Below are 21374 nucleotides of genomic sequence, written 5' to 3' on the forward strand. Positions count from 1 at the left end.
GGAGGCAGAAGAATTGGAGGAACTTCTACATAAAGAGGATTGACGCACAAGTCGTTGGGACGGCAAGACTTGTTCAGCAGACCCTTCTCCATCTCTCACCATAGTTACCAGTGCCCAGTCAGCGACATGTAAGGCCCCTGTCCATGCCTACTGGTCCAAGTATCGGTGGTGAAATGCACCCGGTCACACACAGAGTTTCTCAAGGAAGTGGTGATGTTGAGTGCGACATGCTGGTGAAGTGCAGGCACACCTTTCTTGGAGCAGTAGTGGCAAGTGGGCATCAGGTACTGGGGCACTGCGACGGACGTAAGGTCTCGAAAATCCTCTGTGTCCATGAGGCGGAAAGGCAGCATTTCAGTAGCCAAGAGCTTACAGAGGGATAAAGTCATCCTCTTAGCTCTGTCATGGCTCGGAGGAAATGGCCTTTTATTTGCCCACATCTGAGGGACAGAGATCTGGCTGCTGTGTGGAGACGGTGGTGAGTAGGGTGTCCCTGTAAAAATGCAGGTCTGTGAGGAAAGTGCAGGCGGAGACATGATGTTGCCTTCATCCAAAGTTGGTGCTCTTGATATCTGAGAGAGCTGTACACCAGCACTTGTTTCACCTTCCAAACCAACTGACGACCTACCAAGCAAACTGCCTGTTGCGGTTAAAGTGGTGGAAGGTCTGCGTGGAAAAGCAGTTGTGACTAGAGATGAGCGAACCGGTCGCGGTTCGGCTCGAGGTCGGTTCGCCGAACGGAGGTCCCGTTCGAGTTCGGTTCGTCGAACGTTCGACGAACCGAACTCGAACCGCATAGGAAACAATGGCAGGCAATCACAAACACATAAAAACACCTAGAAAACACCCTCAAAGGTGTCCAAAAGGTGATAAACAACTCACAACACAACACAAACACATGGGAAAGTGACAAGAACAAATTCTCATGCGAAAACAAAAGAGCGTAACGAGGAAAAAGAGGACGAGACACAGATATAGGCATGGCATGCCCTTCTAAAATCATGTAAAACACCGCAAGGTGACTCCAAGCGGAGTCTCCCTTTTTTCCAAAAATTGGGCCACACAGACACCCACCCCTTCGGTGGCAGCACTTGTGCCCCAGTTGTACACTTCACAGCTAGATTTGCATCAAGCACATTCAAACATACGCCAGCCTTAACTGTCCCCAGGATGACACCGGGGTAGGTAGCAAAGTCTTTGCTAAACCATGACTTGTTCATCTTGGCTCCTTTTAAAAAAACACAGCAATCAAGGGTTACTCCAAGCGGAGTCTCCCTTTTTTTTCCAAAAATTGTGCCCCACACACACCCACCCATTCAGTGGCAGCACTTGTGCCCTAGTTGTACACTTCACAGCTAGATTTGCATCAAGCACATTCAAAAATACGCCATTCTTAACCATCCCCAGGATGACACCGGGGTAGGTAGCAAAGTCTTTCCTGATCCCAGCTCTGTTCATCTTGGATCATTTTTAAAAACAATGTAAGTAAGGGTTACTCCAAGCGGAGTCTCCCTTTTTTTCCAAAAATTGTGCCCCACACACACCCACCCATTCAGTGGCAGCAGTTGTGCCCTAGTTGTACACTTCACAGCTAGATTTGCATGAAGCACATTCAAAAATACGCCATTCTTAACCGTCCCCAGGATGACACCGGGGTAGGTAGCAAAGTCTTTCCTGATCCCAGCTCTGTTCATCTTGGATCATTTTTAAAAACAATGTAAGTAAGGATTACTCCAAGCGGAGTCTCCCTTTTTTTCCAAAAATTATGCCCCACACACACCCACCCATTCAGTGGCAGCACTTGTGCCCTAGTTGTACACTTCACAGCTAGATTTGCATGAAGCACATTCAAAAATACGCCATTCTTAACCGTCCCCTTGATGACTCCGGGGTAGGTAGCAAAGACTTTCCTGATCCCAGCTCTGTTCATCTTGGATCATTTTTAAAAAACACAGCAAGCAAGGGTTACTCCAAGTGGAGTCTCCCTTTTTTCAAAAAATTGGGCCACACAGACACCCCATCAGTGGCAGCACTTGTGCCCAAGTTGCAAACAGGATGTTTTGATTTGCATCAAGCACATTCAAAAATACGCCATAATTAACTGTCCCCAGGATGACACCGGGGTAGGTAGCAAAGTCTTTCCTGATCCCAGCTCTGTTCATCTTGGATCATGTTAGGGCCAGGTGGACGGGCAGACCCAGGAGGTGGATCCACTGGGCTGAACACCTCACCGAAGGCAAGGTGCCCGGTAGCCGGAGCACAACGGGTAGCAGGACAGTCCATTCAGAGGAGTGTAGAAGTCCCTGGAACCACGGAGTCACTGAAGGTAGTCCGGGTGACGGAGCTCAGGTTTGGAGGCCGAGATGACGTCAGGCAGAGTCCGGAACCGACGGAGCGAGAAGACGGGTCACCACAGGGATCGGAGATGGTATGAACTGACGGGATGGCAGACCGTCACCGTTCGGGGTTCGGGTATCGTCAGGACCGGTTGGCGAGGCAGGAGCGGCTCTAGGAGAGAAATAGGTAAGTATACCACAAGACACAAGGAGACCTGACTCCTAGCTTAGCAAAACACGAAGAACAGGCCCCGCCCACTTGGAAAGGATCTCCCTATATACCCTGTACCTGATTCTTCAATATCCTGTTGGAGGACACTGGCCCTTTAAGAGACGGTCAATGACCGCGCGCGCGCCCTAATGCGCATGCGCGAGGCCCGGGTGCCAGAAGCCAGAGCAGGGAGCGGTGAACAGGAGGCAGGAGAGCCGGGCTGGAGCAGAATTGCCGACGGGCGCCGGGAGCGGGGACCGGGCTGCCTGGGGACCGCAGGTGATGGGGCATGGAGGCTGTGGAGCGGGGGACGCCTGGCAGAGGAGCCGGGGAGCGAGGCAGGGGAGCCGGGGAGCGTGGCAGGGGAGCCGGGGAGCTGGGGAGCGTGACAGGAGAGCCGGGGAGCGTGACAGTACCCCCTCCCCACGCCCCCCTCCCCGCAACCGGGACAGGAAGGCACGTATCAGGGGAGTACCCACATTCTCCCGGGGTTCCCAGGACCTATCCTCAGGACCATACCCTGCCCAGTCCACCAGGAAGAACTGTCGGCCCCGTACGGTTTTCATGGCCACGATATCCCTTACCGCATAGATGTCATCATCAGCAATAGGAGGAGGAGCAGAACTGGCAGCAGCGGAGAAGGGACCAAGGACAACCGGCTTGAGCAGGGAGACGTGGAAGGAGTTGGGTATTCTCATCGTGGCCGGGAGCTGCAGCTTGTAGGAGACCTCATTTATTTTGCTGAGGACTTTAAACGGCCCGATGTAGCGAGGGCCCAGCTTGTATGATGGAAGCTTCAATCGGACGTACTTGGAAGCAAGCCAGACCAGATCTCCTGGAGAGAAACACGGAGGATCCAGACGCCTCTTGTCTGCGTGTCTCTTCATCCACAGGGAAGCACGTCCAAGGGACGTCTTGACAGAGTCCCAAATTGTTGTAAAGTCACGGACTACAGCATCAGCAGCAGGGACATCCGAGGAAGAGGATACAGGTAAAGGGACGGAGGGCTGAAGTCCGTAAATGACATGGAAGGGAGAGCTGGAGGAGGACTCACTGATGTGGTGGTTATGGGAGAATTCAGCCCAAGGAAGAAGCGTGGACCAGTCGTCGTGATGGGCGTTAACGTAGTGACGTAAGAAGGAGGTCAAGATCTGATTGACTCGTTCCACCTGGCCATTCGACTGAGGATGGTAGGCTGAAGAAAAGTCCAGAGTCACTCCCAGATGTCTGCAGAGAGCCCTCCAGAAGCGGGAGGTAAACTGAGTTCCTCTGTCAGACACGATGTGTGATGGAAAGCCATGCAACCGGAAGATGTGCTGTATGTAGGCGTCAGCGAGTTCCTGGGCAGAGGGCAGTCCAGCCATAGGGACGAAATGAGCCATTTTGGAGAACCGATCCACCACGACCCATATGACTGTGTGTCCGGAGGACAGGGGCAAGTCTGTAATAAAGTCCATTGCAATGTGTTGCCACGGAATGGAGGGTATAGGCAGAGGCAGAAGACGACCATATGGCAGGTGTTTGGGCGTCTTGTTCCTGGCACAAGAGGAGCAGGCTGAGACAAAAGAAGCGACGTCCGTGCGAAGGGATGGCCACCAGTAGTGACGTACAATTGTACTCCATGTTCTCTTCTGACCAGCATGGCCGGCTATTTTCGAGGCATGGCCCCAGTGCAACACTTTTTGCCTGTCAGTCTCAGAGACATAGGTCTTCCCGGGCGGTATCTGGGCCAGGGTGACAGGAGCCACCGGAATGATTTTACTTGGGCAGATGATGGGCTGGGATGTCTCCTCCTCCTGTTCCATGGGCATGAATGACCTGGACAAGGCATCTGCTCGCACATTCTTGTCCGCGGGTCGAAAATGGAGCTGAAAATCGAACCTGGCAAAGAACAAGGACCACCTGGCTTGCCGTGGGTTCAGTCGCTGAGTGGACCGCAGGTATTCCATGTTCTTGTGGTCCGTGTAAATGATCACGGGGTACACTGCTCCCTCCAGAAGGTAGCGCCATTCCTCCAGAGCCAGTTTGACTGCCAATAGCTCTCGGTCACCGATGGTGTAGTTGCGTTCAGGCGCTGAGAAGCCCTTGGAGTAGAAACCGCAAGTAATCATCTTCCCGGAGGAGGACTTCTGCATGAGCACTGCTCCGGCTCCCGAGGAGGAGGCATCCACCTCCAAGGCGACTGACGGTTTAACTCAGGACGGTGGAGCACAGGGGAAGAAGCAAATGCCTGTTTCAGGGAGCCAAACGCGGCGTCGGCCGCAGGTGACCAGTCCTTTGGATTAGCCCCCTTCTTGGTCAAGGCGGAGAGAGGTGCAGTCAGGGCAGAGAAGTGAGGGATGAACTGACGGTAATAGTTTGCGAATCCAAGAAAGCGTTGGATTGCCTTCAGTCCGGAAGGAGGAGGCCAGTTGAGAATGGAAGAGACCTTCTCTGGGTCCATCTGCAGACCGGTATCGGAGATTACGTAACCCAGGAAGGGAAGAGAAGACTGTTCGAAGACACACTTCTTGTACTTGGCGTACAGACGATTCTCTCTCAGTCTTTGTAGTACCAGCTGCACGTTCTCTCTGTGGGTCGGGAGGTCCGGAGAGAAGACCAGGATATCATCAAGATACACCACCACACAGACGTAGAGAAGGTCCCGGAACACGTCGTTCACCAATTCCTGAAAGACTGCTGGTGCGTTACACAGGCCGAAGGGCATCACACAGTATTTATAGTGCCCATCGTGAGTATTGAATGCGGTCTTCCATTCGTCCCCAGAGCGGATGCGGACCAGGTTATAGGCACCCCGAAGATCCAACTTGGTAAACACACGAGCTCCTCTAAGCCGATCAAACAATTCGGGGATGAGCGGCAGGGGGTATTTATTTTTCACGGTCATTTGGTTCAATCCCCGGTAGTCAATGCATGGGCGTAGGTCGCCCTCTTTCTTCTTAACGAAGAAGAAGCCTGCTCCAGCAGGAGAGGAGGATCTTCGAATGAATCCCCTTGCCAGGTTCTCCGTGATGTAGGCAGACATGGCCCTTGTTTCAGCAGGAGACAGAAAATATATCCGTCCTCGAGGTGGTGTAGTTCCCGGGAGTAGGTCGATGGCACAGTCATAAGGACGATGTGGCGGCAGTACCTCTGACTCCTTTTTATCAAAGACGTCCGCGAAGGACCAATAGGCCGAGGGCAGTCCCGGTAGGGACTCTGGAACCGGAGGTCGTCGGATGGGCTGCATAGTCTTCAGACAGTTCTCGTGGCAAGAGGAGCCCCATCGGGTGATTTCACCAGTACACCAGCTGACTGACAGTTTATGTGTCCGTAACCAGGGGAGTCCCAGCAGGATTTGATGAGACATGTGTGGGAGGACGTAGAGAGCGATGTTCTCGGTGTGCAGGGCACCGATACGTAGTTCCACCGGCTTGGTGATCCACGAGATAGTGTTAGAGAGGGGTCTCCCATCTACAGAGGCAATCACGAGGAGTTTGTCGAGTGGAGTAACAGGCACCTGGTACTTGTCCACCGTGGCCTGCTGGATGAAATTGCCTGCTGCCCCAGAATCGAGGTACGCCTCGGCCGTGAACTGCGTCTCTCCCGTTGTTACTTGAACAGTCCACGTAACCGGGTCTGAGAGAGTCCCAGCACCTAGTGTGGCCTCTCCTACCAACCCTAGGCTTTGGAGTTTCCCGGCCTCTCTGGACAGGAACGTAGCAGGTGTGTGCCCTCTCTGCAGTAGAAGCAGAGGCCCTTGGCGAGCCGTTCTGCTCGGCGTTGTTCGGACTGCCGCAAACGGTCAATTTGCATGGGCTCGTGGACAGAGACACCAGACGACGCTGACTGAAGTACGGCGGGCTTCTGCGGAGGAGAGGAATGCCGTATCGGATGTCTCTCACGGGACACCTCTTTGGATCGTTCCTGGAATCTGAGGTCCACGCGGGTGGCTAGTGCGATCAGGGCATCCAGGGTGGAAGGAACATCGCGGCCTGCCAGCTCGTCCTTAATACGGCTGGAGAGTCCTTCCCAGAAGGCGACGGTGAGGGCTTCATTGTTCCACCCCAATTCTGAGGCCACAGTGCGGAAGCGGATGGCATACTGCCCCACCGTCATGGTCCCCTGACGTAGCCTGAGGAGTGACAAGGCGGATGCGGCGGCACGTCCAGGTTCGTCAAAGGTGGTTCTAAATGCCTGCAGGAAGTCCTGGATGTTAGTGGTCACAGGGTCCTCCTTCTCCCACAAGGGGTTCATCCAGGCCAGTGCCTCACCCTCTAGATGGGACATCACAAACGCCACTTTGGCTTGGTCGGAGGCAAACAAGTGCGGAAGCAGCTTGAAATGGAGGGAGCACTGGTTTAAGAATCCTCTGCAGGTCTTGGGATCTCCGGCATATCGGGGTGGAGAGGCCAAGCGGAGTTTAGAAGCTTCCGAGGTAGCCGCCACGGGAACCGTGGCCGTGGACTGTGCAGTGGTAACCTGAGATGCCAGGGATGTGGCAGATGCTTGCAGCGTGTGCAGGCGGGTATCCACCGAGGACATGAAGGCCAGCATGCGGGACTGGGTCTCGCGCTGTCGTACGAGTTCCTGCTGCAAGGTGCCCAGCTGGTTCGCTAGTGCTTCGGCAGGATCCATGGCCTGTTCTTACTGTTAGGGCCAGGTGGACGGGCAGATCCAGGAGGTGGATCCACTGGGCTGAACACCTCACTGAAGGCAAGGTGCCCGGTAGCCGGAGCACAACGGGTAGCAGGACAGTCCGTTCAGAAGAGTGTAGAAGTCCCTAGAACCACGGAGTCACTGAAGGTAGTCCGGGTGACGGAGCTCAGGTTCGGAGGCCGAGATGACGTCAGGAAGAGTCCGGAACCGACGGAGCAAGAAGACGGGTCACCACAGGGATCGGAGATGGTATGAACTGACGGGATGGCAGACCGTCACCGTTCGGGGTTCGGGTATCGTCAGGACCGGTTGGCGAGGCAGGAGCGGCTCTATTAGAGAGATAGGTAAGTATACCACAAGACACAAGGAGACCTGACTCCTAGCTTAGCAAAACACGAAGAACAGGCCCCGCCCACTTGGAAAGGATCTCCCTCTATACTCTGTACCTGATTCTTCAATATCCTGTTGGAGGACACTGGCCCTTTAAGAGACGGTCAATGACCACGCGCGCGCCCTAATGCGCATGCGCGAGGCCCGGGTGCCAGAAGCCAGAGCGGGGAGCGGTGAACAGGAGGCAGGAGAGCCGGGCTGGAGCAGAGTTGCCGACGGGCACCGGGAGCGGGGACCGGGCTGCCTGGGGACCGCAGGTGATGGGGCATGGAGGCTGTGGAGCGGGGGACGCCTGGCAGAGGAGCCGGGGAGCGTGGCAGGGGAGCGTGGCCGGGGAGCCGGGGAGCGTGACAGGAGAGCCGGGGAGCGTGACAGATCATTTTTAAAAACAATGTAAGTAAGGGTTACTCCAAGCGGAGTCTCCCTTTTTTTCCAAAAATTGTGCCCCACACACACCCACCCATTCAGTGGCAGCAGTAGTGCCCTAGTTGTACACTTCACAGCTAGATTTGCATCAAGCACATTCAAAAATACGCCATTCTTAACCGTCCCCAGGATGACACCGGGGTAGGTAGCAAAGTCTTTCCTGATCCCAGCTCTGTTCATCTTGGATCATTTTTAAAAAACACAGCAAGCAAGGGTTACTCCAAGCGGAGTCTCCCTTTTTTCAAAAAATTGGGCCACACAGACACCCCATCAGTGGCAGCAGTTGTGCCCTAGTTGCAAACAGGATGTTTTGATTTGCATCAAGCACATTCAAAAATACGCCATAATTAACTGTCCCCAGGATGACACCGGGGTAGGTAACAAAGTCTTTCCTGATCCCAGCTCTGTTCATCTTGGATCATTTTTAAAAACAATGTAAGTAAGGTTTACTCCAAGCGGAGTCTCCCTTTTTTTCCAAAAATTGTGCCCCACACACACCCACCCATTCAGTGGCAGCACTTGTGCCCTAGTTGAACACTTCATAGCTAGATTTGCATCAAGCACATTCAAAAATACGCCATTCTTAACCGTCCCCAGGATGACACCGGGGTAGGTAGCAAAGTCTTTCCTGATCCCAGCTCTGTTCATCTTGGATCATTTTTAAAAACAATGTAAGTAAGGGTTACTCCAAGCGGAGTCTCCCTTTTTTTCCAAAAATTGTGCCCCACACACACCCACCCATTCAGTGGCAGCACTTGTGCCCTAGTTGTACACTTCACAGCTAGATTTGCATCAAGCACATTTAAAAATACGTCATTCTTAACCGTCGCCAGGATGACACCGGGGTAGGTAGCAAAGTCTTTCCTGATCCCAGCTCTGTTCATCTTGGATCATTTTTAAAACAATGTAAGTAAGGGTTACTCCAAGCGGAGTCTCCCTTTTTTTTCCAAAAATTGTGCCCCACACACACCCACCCATTCAGTGGCAGCACTTGTGCCCTAGTTGTACACTTCACAGCTAGATTTGCATCATGCACATTCAAAAATACGCCATTCTTAACCGTCCTCAGGATGACTCTGAGGTAGGTAGCAAAGTCTTTCCTGATCCCAGCTCTGTTCATCTTGGATCATTTTTAAAAAACACAGCAAGCAAGGGTTACTCCAAGCGGAGTCTCCCTTTTTTTAAAAAAATTGGGCCACACAGACACCCCATCAGTGGCAGCACTTGTGCCCTAGTTGCAAACAGGATGTTTTGATTTGCATCAAGCACATTCAAAAATACACCATAATTAACTGTCCCCAGGATGACACCGGGGTAGGTAGCAAAGTCTTTCCTGATCCCAGCTCTGTTCATCTTGGATCATTTTTAAAAAACACAGCAAGCAAGGGTTACTCCAAGCGGAGTCTCCCTTTTTTAAAAAAAATTGGGCCACACAGACACCCCATCAGTGGCAGCACTTGTGCCCTAGTTGCAAACAGGATGTTTTGATTTGCATCAAGCACATTCAAAAATACACCATAATTAACTGTCCCCAGGATGACACCGGGGTAGGTAGCAAAGTCTTTCCTGATCCCAGCTCTGTTCATCTTGGATCATTTTTAAAAACAATGTAAGTAAGGGTTACTCCAAGCGAAGTCTCCCTTTTTTTCCAAAAATTGTGCCCCAAACACACCCACCAATTCAGTGGCAGCACTTGTGCCCTAGTTGTACACTTCACAGCTAGATTTGCATCAAGCACATTAAAAAATACGCCATTCTTATCCGTCCCCAGGATGACACCGGGGTAGGTAGCAAAGTCTTTCTTGATCCCAGCTCTGTTCATCTTGGATCATTTGTAAAAACAATGTAAGTAAGGGTTAATCCAAGCGGAGTCTCCATTTTTTCCAAAAATTGGGCCACACTGACACCCCATCAGTGGCAGCACTTGTGCCATAGTTGCAAACAGGATGTTTTGATTTGCATCAAGCACATTCAAAAATACGCCATTCTTAACCGTCCCCAGGATGACACCGGGGTAGGCAGCAAAGTCTTTGCTGAACCATGACTTGTTCATCTTGGCTCCTTTTAAAAATAATGTAAGCAAGGGTTACTCCAAGCGGAGTCTCCCTTTTTTCCAAAAATTGGGCCACACAGACACCCCATCAGTGGCAGCACTTGTGCCCTAGTTGCAAACAGGATGTTTTGATTTGCATCAAGCACATTCCAAATCCACAAGCATTTACTCTCCCCAGGATGACACAGGGGTAGTAAATTCCTTGTGGATCCATGACTTGTTCATTTTGATGAACGTTAGTCTGTCCACATTGTCACTGGACAGACGCGTGCGCTTATCTGTCAGCACACACCCAGCAGCACCCGAAGACACGTTCAGAGACAACGCTGGCAGCTGGACACGGCAAAATCTCCAAGGCGTAAGTGGAGAGCTCTGGCCATTTTTCAAGATTTGAAGCCCAAAATGAGCAAGGCTCCATTTGCAAAGTCATGGCATCGATGTTCATTTGGAGATACTCCTGTATCATCCTCTCCAGCCGTTGACTATGTGTTAGACTTGTTGTCTCTCTTGGCCTTGCAAAGGAGGGTCTAAAAAAATTATGAAAAGATTCCATAAAATTGCTGTTACCAGCACCAGATACAGTCCTACTGGTACGGGTAGACTGTTGAAGATGACGAGACCGTCCCATGTTTGTCAAGTTACAACTGGGAGATTCACTCCCTGCACCTGCACGGTTGTTTGGTGGAAAAGCCGAGCTAAGATCGAGTAACAGCTTCTGCTGATACTCCTGCATACGTGCGTCCCTTTCTATGGCTGGAATTATGTCACAAAACTTGGACTTGTACCGGGGATCTAATAGTGTGGCAAGCCAGTAGTCATCATCACTTCTAATTTTGACAATACGAGGGTCATGTTGGAGGTAGTGCAGCAAGAAAGCACTCATGTGTCTTGTGCAGCCATGCGGACCAAGTCCACGCTGTGTTTGTGGCATAGAGGTGCTAACCGTTCTTTCTTCCTCTGACATCTCCCCCCAACCTCTTTCAACTGAAATTTGACCAAGGTCTCCCTCATCCGCTGAGTCTTCCATGTCCATGGACATTTCGTCCTCCATTTCTTCATGTTCTTCTGCACCTTCCTCAACATTTCACCTGCTACCATGCGCCCTTGTTGATCCCTGTCCCCCATGGTCCCATGCCTGCCGCGTTGGTGATGATGAACGTCTGGACCTTGGAGATGTTGTTATGTCTTGCGCATATGAATCCTCCTGTAATTCCTCCCCTTCCTGTTGTCCCACCCCCTGACTCCGAATAGTGTTTAGCGTGTGCTCCAGCATGTAAATGACTGGAATTGTCATGCTGATAATGGCATTGTCAGCGCTAAACATATTCGTCGCCATGTCGAAACTGTGCAGAAGGGTGCATAGGTCCTTGATCTGAGACCACTCCATCAGGGTGATCTGCCCCACCTCTGCATCTCGTTGGCCCATTCTATATATCATGACGTATTGCACCAGGGCTCGGCGGTGCTGCCACAGTCGCTGTAACATGTGGAGAGTCGAATTCCAGTGTGTCGGCACATCGCATTTCAGGTGATGAACCGGCAGGCCGAAAGACTTCTGGAGCGATGAGAGTCGCTCAGCTGCGGCGGTTGAACGGCGGAAGTCAGCAGACAGTTTTCGTGCCCTGGTCAGAAGGCCATCTAGGCCGGGATAGTGTGTTAAAACTTGCTGGACAACAAGGTTCAACACGTGAGCCATACAAGGTACGTGTGTCACCTTGCTCAGGCGAAGGGCCGCACCCAGGTTTGCAGTATTGTCGCACACGGCCTTACCAGGCTGCAGGTTGAGTGGAGACAACCATTTATTAAACTCGGACCACAGAGCTGACCACAACTCCTCAGCTGTGTGACTCTTATTCCCAAGACATGTCAAGCTAAGACCGCCTGATGACGTTGCGCTCTGCTGCCAGCATAGTAATGAGGGGTGCGTGATTCCTTCTGCGCAGTGAGAACGCTGGTGGCCTGACCAGGCAGGCTTGGGGCGGAGGTGGAGGATACAGATGAGGTGGAGGAGGCAGAAGCAGTGGCGGAACTTGGACAGACAGAGGATTGACACACAAGTCGTGGGGACGGCAAGACTTGTGCAGCAGACCCTTCACCATCTATCCATTTATCACCATAGTTACCCAGTGCCCAGTCAGCGACATGTAACGTCCCTGTCCATGCTTACTGGTCCAAGTATCGGTGGTAAAATGCACCCGTTCACACACAGTTGAGTTTCTCAAGGAAGCGGTGATGTTGTGTGCGACATGCTGGTGTAGCGCGGGCACACCTTTCTCAGAGAAGTAGTGGCGACTGGGCATCTGGTACTGGGGCACAGCGACAGACATAAGGTCTCTAAAATCCTGTGTGTCCACCAGGCGGAAATGCAGCATTTCGGTAGCCAAGAGCTTACAGAGGGATAAAGTCAACCTCTTAGCTTTGTCATGGGTCGCAGGAAATGGCCTTTTATTTGTCCACATCTGAGGGACAGAGATCTGGCTGCTGTGTGTAGACGGTGTTGAGTAGGGTGTCCCTGGAAAAATGCAGGTTATTGAGGAAAGTGCAGGCGGAGACATGATGTTGCCTTCATCCAACGTTGGTGCTATCGATGTCTGAGAGAGCTGTACACACGCACTTGTTTCCCCTTCCAAACCAACTGACGACCTACCAAGCAAACTGCCTGTTGCGGTTACAGTGGTGGAAGTTGTGCGTGGAAAACCATGTGTGACAGCTGTCCCCACAGTCCTAGAAGATGAAGAGCGCGCGGATGCACTGGAAGGGGCAGGCCGTGGATGGTTCGCTCCGCTAGGCCGCATTGCAGCACGGTGAGCTTCCCACTGGGACCTATGATATTTATTCATGTGACGATTCATGGAAGAAGTTGTCAAACTGCTGAGGTTTTGACCTCTACTAACAGAATCACGACAAATTTTACACATCACATAATTTGGGCGATCTTTTTCTATGTCAAAAAAGGACCAGGCTAGGCAAGGCTTAGAGGGCATGCGACCTGCTGAGCCCCCCCGACTAGTGCTCAGAGGCAGAGTGGTGGCTGATGATGCAGTTGTAGACATGCTACCAGTGCTCCAACTCTGTCCAGGAAGGCGCAAGGTAACTTCGTCGTCGGTTGCATCCTCCTCCACCGCCTCTGTTGACCTCCTCGAGTGCCTGACTGTGGGTTGACAGTAGATGGGATCTAGAACTTCCTCATCAATTGTTGTGTTTGCACTCCCCTCACCCTCAGACCGAGCCTCTTCTTGCCCTGACCGAATATTTAAGTTGTAATCCCAATCTGGTATCTGCGTCTCATCGTCATCAGTATGTTCCTCATTGTCTATAACCACATGTGTTACAGTTTGTGACAAAGGGTCAACATTATGCTCAGAAACTTGGTCCTCACGGCCTGAATCAGAGTCACAAAGGTTCTGGGCATCACTGCAGACCATTTCCTGGTCTGTACTCACTGTAGCTTGGGAGCAGACCTCTGATTCCCAAGCTATAGTGTGACTGAACAGCTCTGCAGACTCAGCCATCTCACTTCCACCATACTGTGCAGAGCTGATGGAGACTTCAGAGCTGGGAGAAAGCAAGTTTGATTGGGATGACAACTCAGAGGACTGGTGTTTTTTGGATGCGGTAGTTGAGGTGGCTGATAGGGCACTTGTTGGACCACTTGAGATCCATTCAAGCATTTTCCTTTTTTGGCCATCATCTACCTTTGTTCCTGTTGTTCGTGTCCGTAAAAAAGGGAGCACATCGAATTGTCCACGGTAAGTAGTAGACATCTTACTTTTGCTGGTAGATGGTCTATCTTCCGCAGATGTTAATGGAGCTTTGCCACCTTCCCCACGGACAAACCCTTTTTTTCCTTTTCCAACACGCCTCTTCCCCTTTCCACCAGCATCTGTCATTTTGCCACTCATGTTGATTGCGACAAGATTGTGCACTTAAAATGTGGTAGTAAAAATTGAGAGGTGGTGTAGATTGCAGCGGTGGTCTAGCTTTATTAACAGCAGAATAATAAAGAATAATTATCCCTGACAATGCAACTACGGCCCTTAAACTGGCAGCATAAATTGCTAGTATAATGGCTTAGTAACAATGAGTTGGAGTGTGCAATGCAGGCAGACATGCTGCAAATATCTTTGCACTACTAGGGCAATACAGCAGTCCAATAGCCACGTTTAGGATGCCACTAAGTTCACTCAGTGTTTGCTAGTATAATGACTTAGTAACAATGAGTTGGAGTGTGCAATGCAGGCAGACGTGCTGCAAATATCTTTGCACTAGTGGGACTATACAGAAGTCCAATAGCCACGTTTAGGATGCCACTAAGTTCACTCAGTGTTTGCTAGTATAATGGCTTAGTAACAATGAGTTGGAGTGTGCAATGCAGGCAGATGTGCTGCAAATATCTTTGTACTAGTGGGACTATACAGAAGTCCAATAGCCACGTTTAGGATGCCACTAAGTTCACTCAGTGTTTGCTAGTATAATGGCTTAGTAACAATGAGTTGGAGTGTTCAATGCAGGCAGACGTGCTGCAAATATCTTTGCACTAGTGGGACTATACAGAAGTCCAACAGCCACGTTTAGGATGCCACTAAGTTCACTCAGTGTTTGCTAGTATAATGGCTTAGTAACAATGAGTTGGAGTGTGCAATGCAGCCAGACGTGCTGCAAATATCTTTTCACTAGTGGGACTATACAGAAGTCCAATAGCCACGTTTAGGATGCCACTAATTTCACTCAGTGTTTGCTAGTATAATGGCTTAGTAACAATGAGTTTTAGTGTGCAATGCAGGCAGACGTGCTGCAAATATCTTTTCACTAGTGGGACTATACAGAAGTCCAACAGCCACGTTTAAGATGCCACTAGGTTCACTCAGTGTTTGCTAGTATAATGGCTTAGTAACAATGAGTTTGAGTGTGCAAAGGGCAGGAGGGTACAGTGGCAGGGTTGTGGGTCTCTGGGTAGAGGAAAGGAAGCCTGCTTTTCTATCCCTCCTAATGGGGAAATGCAGCGAGGAAATCCCTGACCTTAGCTACACAGACGCTGTCATCTTGTGTAGCTGTTAAACTCTGTTTTAAACTCTGTCACCTATGGCTATGACCCTGCCGGTATGAGCCCTTAAAAGGACTGATAGAAAGTGCTATCCCTAAGCTGTCCATCGCTGTGTATGGAGCGTATACAGCAGTATCGGCAATAGGAGCTGCGCCAGTGATGTCTGACACCAAGGACGCAGAAGGCAGATAATGGCGTGCTGGAGGAAAATGTCCGGTTTTATAATGCAGGGACATGTGACATGGACATCCTATCACACATGCCATTGCTTCTCTGGCTAAAAGTCCACTTAGCTGTGTGTGTGTCTGGGATTGGCTGACATGCTGGCCCGCCCCACTACACGCGCGCTCTTAGGGAAGGAAGACAAGGAAAAAAAAAATGGCGATCGCCATTATCCATACAGCAGTGATCTGAATGCGCTGTTCCCGCACACTATACACTGAAATGTCTTAATAGTGTGAGTCACAGAGTGACTTACACTATTACAGCGGAAAGCCAGCTAGGAATTAGCTGGTTTTTTTGCTGCTAGAACCGTTCTCGAACGTATCTAGAACTATCGAGCTTTAGCAAAAAAGCTCGAGTGCTAGTTCGATCTAGAACAGCCCCAAAATCACTGGAGCCGCGAACTGGAGAACCTCGAACCGCATACCGCGCTCAACTCTAGTTGTGACAGCTGTCCCCACAGTCATAGAAGATGAATAGCGTGCGGAGGAACTTGAAGGGGCAGACGGTGTTTGTCCCGCTCTGCTAGGCTGAATTACAGCACAGTGGGCTTCCCACTGGGACTTTTGCTTGTTATTCATGTGACGATTCATGGAAGAAGTTGTCAAACTGGTGAGTTTTTGGCCTCTACTTATAGATTGACGAAAAATTTTACAGATCACATGGTTTGGGAGATCCTTTGCAGGGTCAAAAAAGGACCAGGCTAGGCAAGGCTTAGAGGCCATGCGACCTGCAGAGCCACCCCGACATGTGCTCAGAGGCAGAGTTATGGCTGAGCATGCAGTTGTAGACGTGCTTCCAGTACTCCAACTCTGTCCAGGAAGGCGCAAGGTAACTTCGTCGTCAGTTGCATCCTCCTCCACCGCCTCTGGTGACCTCCTCGAGTGCCTGACTGTGGGTTGACAGTAAGTGGGATCTAGAACTTCATCATCAAGCATTGTGTTTGCACTTCCCTTGCCCTCAGACCTAATCTCGTCCTGCCCTGACTGAATAGTTAAGTTGTCATCCCAACCTGGTATCTGCGTCTCATCCTCATCAGTATGTTCCTCATTGTCTCCACTAACAGGTGTTATAGTTTTCGAATGAGGGTGTACATTATGCTCAGAAACGTGGTCATCAGGGCCAGAATCTGAGTCACAAAGCTTCTGGGCATCACTGCAGACCATTTCCTGGTCTGTACTCACTGTATCTTGGGAGCAGACCTCTGATTCCCAGGCTATAGTGTGATTGAACAGCTCTACAGACTCAGCCATCTCTGTTACACCATACTCTGGAGGGCGGGTGGAGACTTGAGAGCTGGGAGAAAGCAAGTGTGATTGGGATGACAACTCAGAGGACTGTTGTTCTTTGGATATTGAAGTTGAGGTGGAGGAGAGGCCACTTGTTGGAGCACTTGAGATCCATTCAAGCATGTTCTTTTTTTATGCATCATCTACCTTTGTTACAGTTGTTCGGGTCCATAAAAAAGGGAGCACATCGGATTGCCACGGAAGGAAGTAGACATCTTACATTTGCTAGAAGATTGCCTATCTTCAGCAGATGTTAAAGTAGCTTTCCCACCTTCCCCACTGACACAAACCTTTTTTCCTTTTCAAACGCGCCTGTTCCCCTTTCCACCAGCATCTTTCCTTTTGCCACTCATTTTGTTAGCGACAAGATTGGCCACTTGAAATGTGGATGCAAAAATTGAGAGGTGGTGTAGATTTCAGAGGTGGTCTAGCTTTTTTGACAGCTGAAAAACCAACCCTGACTATCACAGACAATTTTTGTATGCATCTAACAGTGGCAGCACAGTTTGCAATTAGGATTACGTATGAAAAATGGACAGGTGTGTACAATACAGAGGGGGTCTAGCTTTATAGACAGCTGAACAACCAACACTGACTATCACAGACAATTTTTGTATGCCCCTAAAAGTGGCAGCACAGTTTGCAATTAGAATTGCGTATCAAAAATGGACAGGTGTGTACAATGCAGAAATGGTATAGCTTTAAAGACAGCTGAACAACCAACACTGACTATCACAGACAATTTTTGTATGCCCCTAACAGTGGCAGCACAGTTTGCAATTAGAATTGTGTATCAAAAATGGACAGGTGTGTACAGTGCCCGGGTTCTGTGGGTCAGTGGACAGGAAAGGAACAGTAACTTAGTATTCCAGACACTTTTAGGATGGCAGCAAAAGTGTCAGCTCTTTGGTCAAATAAAATTGTGTGGCAAAAGTGGGCAGGTGGGTACAGTGCCCGGGTTCTGTGGGTACCAGGACAGGAAAGGAAAACTAAGTTACTATTCCAGACACTTTTAGGATGGCAGCAAAAGTGTCAGCTCTTTGTGCAAATGAAATTACGTGGCAAAACTGGGGAGGTGGGTACAGTGCCCGGGTTCTGTGGATACCATGACAGGAAAGGAACAGTAACTTAGTATTCCAGACACTTTTAGGATGGCAGCAAAAGTGTCAGCTCTTTGGGCAAATAAAATTGTGTGGCAAAAGTGGGCAGGTGGGTACAATGCCCGGGTTCTGTGGGTACCAGAACAGGAAAGGAACAGTAATGTAGTATTCCAGACACTTTTAGGATGGCAGCAAAAGTGTCAGCTCTTTGGGCAAATAAAATTGTGTGGCAAAAGTGGGCAGGTGGGTACAATGCCTGGGTTCTGTGGGTCAGTGGACAGGAAAGGAAAACTACGTTACTATTCCAGACACTTTTAGGATGGCAGCAAAAGTGTCAGCTCTTTGGGCAAATAAAATTGCGTGGCAAAAGTGGACAGGTGGGTACAGTGCCCGGGTTCTGTGAGTACCAGGTCAGGAAAGGAAAACTAAGTTACTATATCAGACACTTTTAGGATGGCAGCAAAAGTGTTAGCTCTTTGGGCAAATAAAATTGCGTGGCAAAACTGGGCAGGTGGGTACAGTGCCCGGGTTCTGTGGGTACCAGGACAGGAAAGGAAAACTAAGTTACGATTCCAGACACTTTTAGGATGGCAGCAAAAGTGTCAGCTCTTTGAGCAAATAAAATTGTGTGGTAAAAGTGGGCAGGTGGGTACAGTGCCCGGGTTCTGTGGGTACCAGGACAGGAAAGGAAAACTAAGTTATTATTCCAAACACTTTTAGGATGGCAGCTAAAGTGTCACGGCTTTGGGCAAATAAAATTGTGTGGCAAAAGTGGGCAGGTGGGTACAGTGCCCCGGTTCTGTGGGTCAGTGGACAGGAAAGGAAAACTAAGTTATTATTCCAGACACTTTTAGGATGGCAGAAAAAGTGTCAGCTCTTTGGGCAATTAAAATTGTGTGGCAAAAGTGGGCAGGTGGGTACAGTGCCCGGGTTCTGTGAGTACCAGGACAGGAAAGGAAAACTAAGTTACTATTCCAGACACTTTTAGGATGGCAGCAAAATTGTTAGCTCTTTGGGCAAATAAAATTGCGTGGCAAAACTGGGCAGGTGGGTACAGTGCCCGGGTTCGGTGGGTACCAGGACAGGAAAGGAACAGTAACTTAGTATTCCAGACACTTTTAGGATGGCAGCAAAAGTGTCAGGTTTTTGGGCAAATAAAATTGTGTGGCCAAAGTGGCCAGGTGGGTACAGTGCCCGAGTTCTGTAGGTACCAGGACAGGAAAGGAAAACTAAGTTACTATTCCAGACACTTTTAGGATGGCAGCAAAAGTGTCAGCTCTTTGGGAAAATAACATTTTGTGGCAAAACTGTGCAGGTGGGTACAGTGCCCGGGTTCGGTGGGTACCAGGACAGGAAAGGAACAGTAATGTAGTATTCCAGACACTTTTAGGATGGCAGCAAAAGTGTCAGCTCGTTGGGCAATTAAAATTGTGTGGCAAAAGTGGGCAGGTGGGTACAGTGCCCGGGTTCTGTGGGTCAGTGGACAGGAAAGGAAAACTAAGTTACTATTCCAGACACTTTTAGGATGGCAGAAAAAGTGTCAGCTCTTTGGGCAAATAAAATTGCGTGGCAAAAGTGGGCAGGTGGGTACAGTGCCCGGGTTCTGTGAGTACCAGGACAGGAAAGAAAAACTAAGTTACTATATCAGACACTTTTAGGATGGCAGCAAAAGTGTTAGCTCTTTGGGCAAATAAAATTGCGTGGCAAAACTGGGCAGGTGGGTACAGTGCCCGGGTTCTGTGGGTACCAGGACAGGAAAGGAAAACTAAGTTACTATTCCAGACACTTTTAGGATGGCAGCAAAAGTGTCAGGTTTTTGGGCAAATAAAATTGTGTGGCAAAACTGGGCAAGTGGGTACAGTGCCCAGGTTCTGTGGGTACCAGGACAGAAAAGGAACAGTAACTTAGTATTCCAGACACTTTTAGGATGGCAGCAAAAGTGTCAGCTCGTTGGGCAATTAAAATTGTGTGGCAAAAGTGGGCAGGGGGGTACAGTGCCCGGGTTCTGTGGGTACCAGGACAGGAAAGGAAAACTAAGTTATTATTCCAGACACTTTTAGGATGGCAGCAAAAGTGTCAGCTCTTTGGGCAAATAAAATTGTGTGGCAAAAGTGGGCAGGGGGGTACAGTGCCCGGGTTCTGTGAGTACCAGGACAGGAAAGGAAACCTAAGTTACTATATCAGACACTTTTAGGATGGCAGCAAAATTGTTAGCTCTTTGGGCAAATAAAATTGCATGGCAAAACTGGGCAGGTGGGTACAGTGCCCGGATTCTGTGGGTACCAGGACAGAAAAGGAACAGTAACTTAGTATTCCAGACACTTTTAGGATGGCAGCAAAATTGTCAGGTTTTTGGGCAAATAAAATTGTGTGGCCAAAGTGGGCAGGTGGGTACAGTGCCCGGGTTCTGTGGGTACCAGGACAGGAAAGGAATACTACGTTACTATTCCAGACACTTTTAGGATGGCAGCAAAAGTGTCAGCTCTTTGGGAAAATAACATTTTGTGGCAAAACTGTGCAGGTGGGTACAGTGCCCGGGTTCGGTGGGTACCAGGACAGGAAAGGAACAGTAATGTAGTATTCCAGACACTTTTAGGATGGCAGCAAAAGTGTCAGCTCTTTGGGCAAATAAAATTGTGTTGCAAAAGTGGGCAGGTGGGTACAGTGCCCGGGTTCTGTGGGTACCAGGACAGGAAAGGAAAACTAATTAACTATTCCAGACACTTTTAGGATGGCAGCAAAAGTGTCAGCTCTTTCTGCAAATGAAATTACGTGGCAAAACTGGGGAGGTGGGTACAGTGCCCGGTTCTGTGGGTACCAGGAAAGGAAAGGAAAACTAAGTTAGTATTCCAAATACTTTTAGGAGGGCAGCAAAAGTGTCAGCTCTTTGGGCAAATGAAATTACGTGGCAAAACTGGGGAGGTGGGTACAGTGCCCGGGTTCTGTGGATACCAGGACAGGAAAGGAACAGTAATGTAGTATTCCAGACACTTTTAGGATGGCAGCAAAAGTGTCAGGTCTTTGGGCAAATAACATTACGTGGCAAAAGTGGACAGGTGGGTACAGTGCCCGGGTTCTGTAGGTACCAGGACAGGAAAGAAAAACTAATTTACTATTCCAGTCACTTTTAGGATGGTAGAAAAGGTGTCAGCTCTTTGGGCAAATAAAATTGTGTGGCAAAAGTGGGCATGTGGGTACAATGCCCGGGTTCTGTGGGTACCAGGACAGGAAAGGAAAACTAAGTTAGTATTCCAAACACTTTTAAGAGGGCAGCAAAAGTGTCAGCTCTTTGGGCAAATAAAATTGCGTGGCAAAACTGGGCAGGTGGGTACAGTGCCCGGGTTCTGTGGGTCAGTGGACAGGAAAGGAAAACTAAGTTACTATTCCAGACACTTTTAGGATGGCTGCAAAAGTGTCAGGTCTTTGGGCAAATAAAATTCTGTGGCAAAAGTGGGCAGGTGGGTACAGTGCCCAGGTTCTGTGGGTACCAGGACAGGAAAGGAACAGTAACTTAGTATTCCAGACACTTTTAGGATGGCAGCAAAAGTGTCAGCTCTTTGGGCAAATAAAATTGTGTGGCAAAAGTGGGCAGGTGGGTACAGTGCTCGAGTTCTGTAGGTACCAGGACAGGAAAGGAAAACTACGTTTCTACTCCAGACACTTTT

Source organism: Anomaloglossus baeobatrachus, chromosome 10 (assembly GCF_048569485.1).
Source record: "Anomaloglossus baeobatrachus isolate aAnoBae1 chromosome 10, aAnoBae1.hap1, whole genome shotgun sequence".
Taxonomy (NCBI): Eukaryota; Metazoa; Chordata; class Amphibia; order Anura; family Aromobatidae; genus Anomaloglossus; species Anomaloglossus baeobatrachus.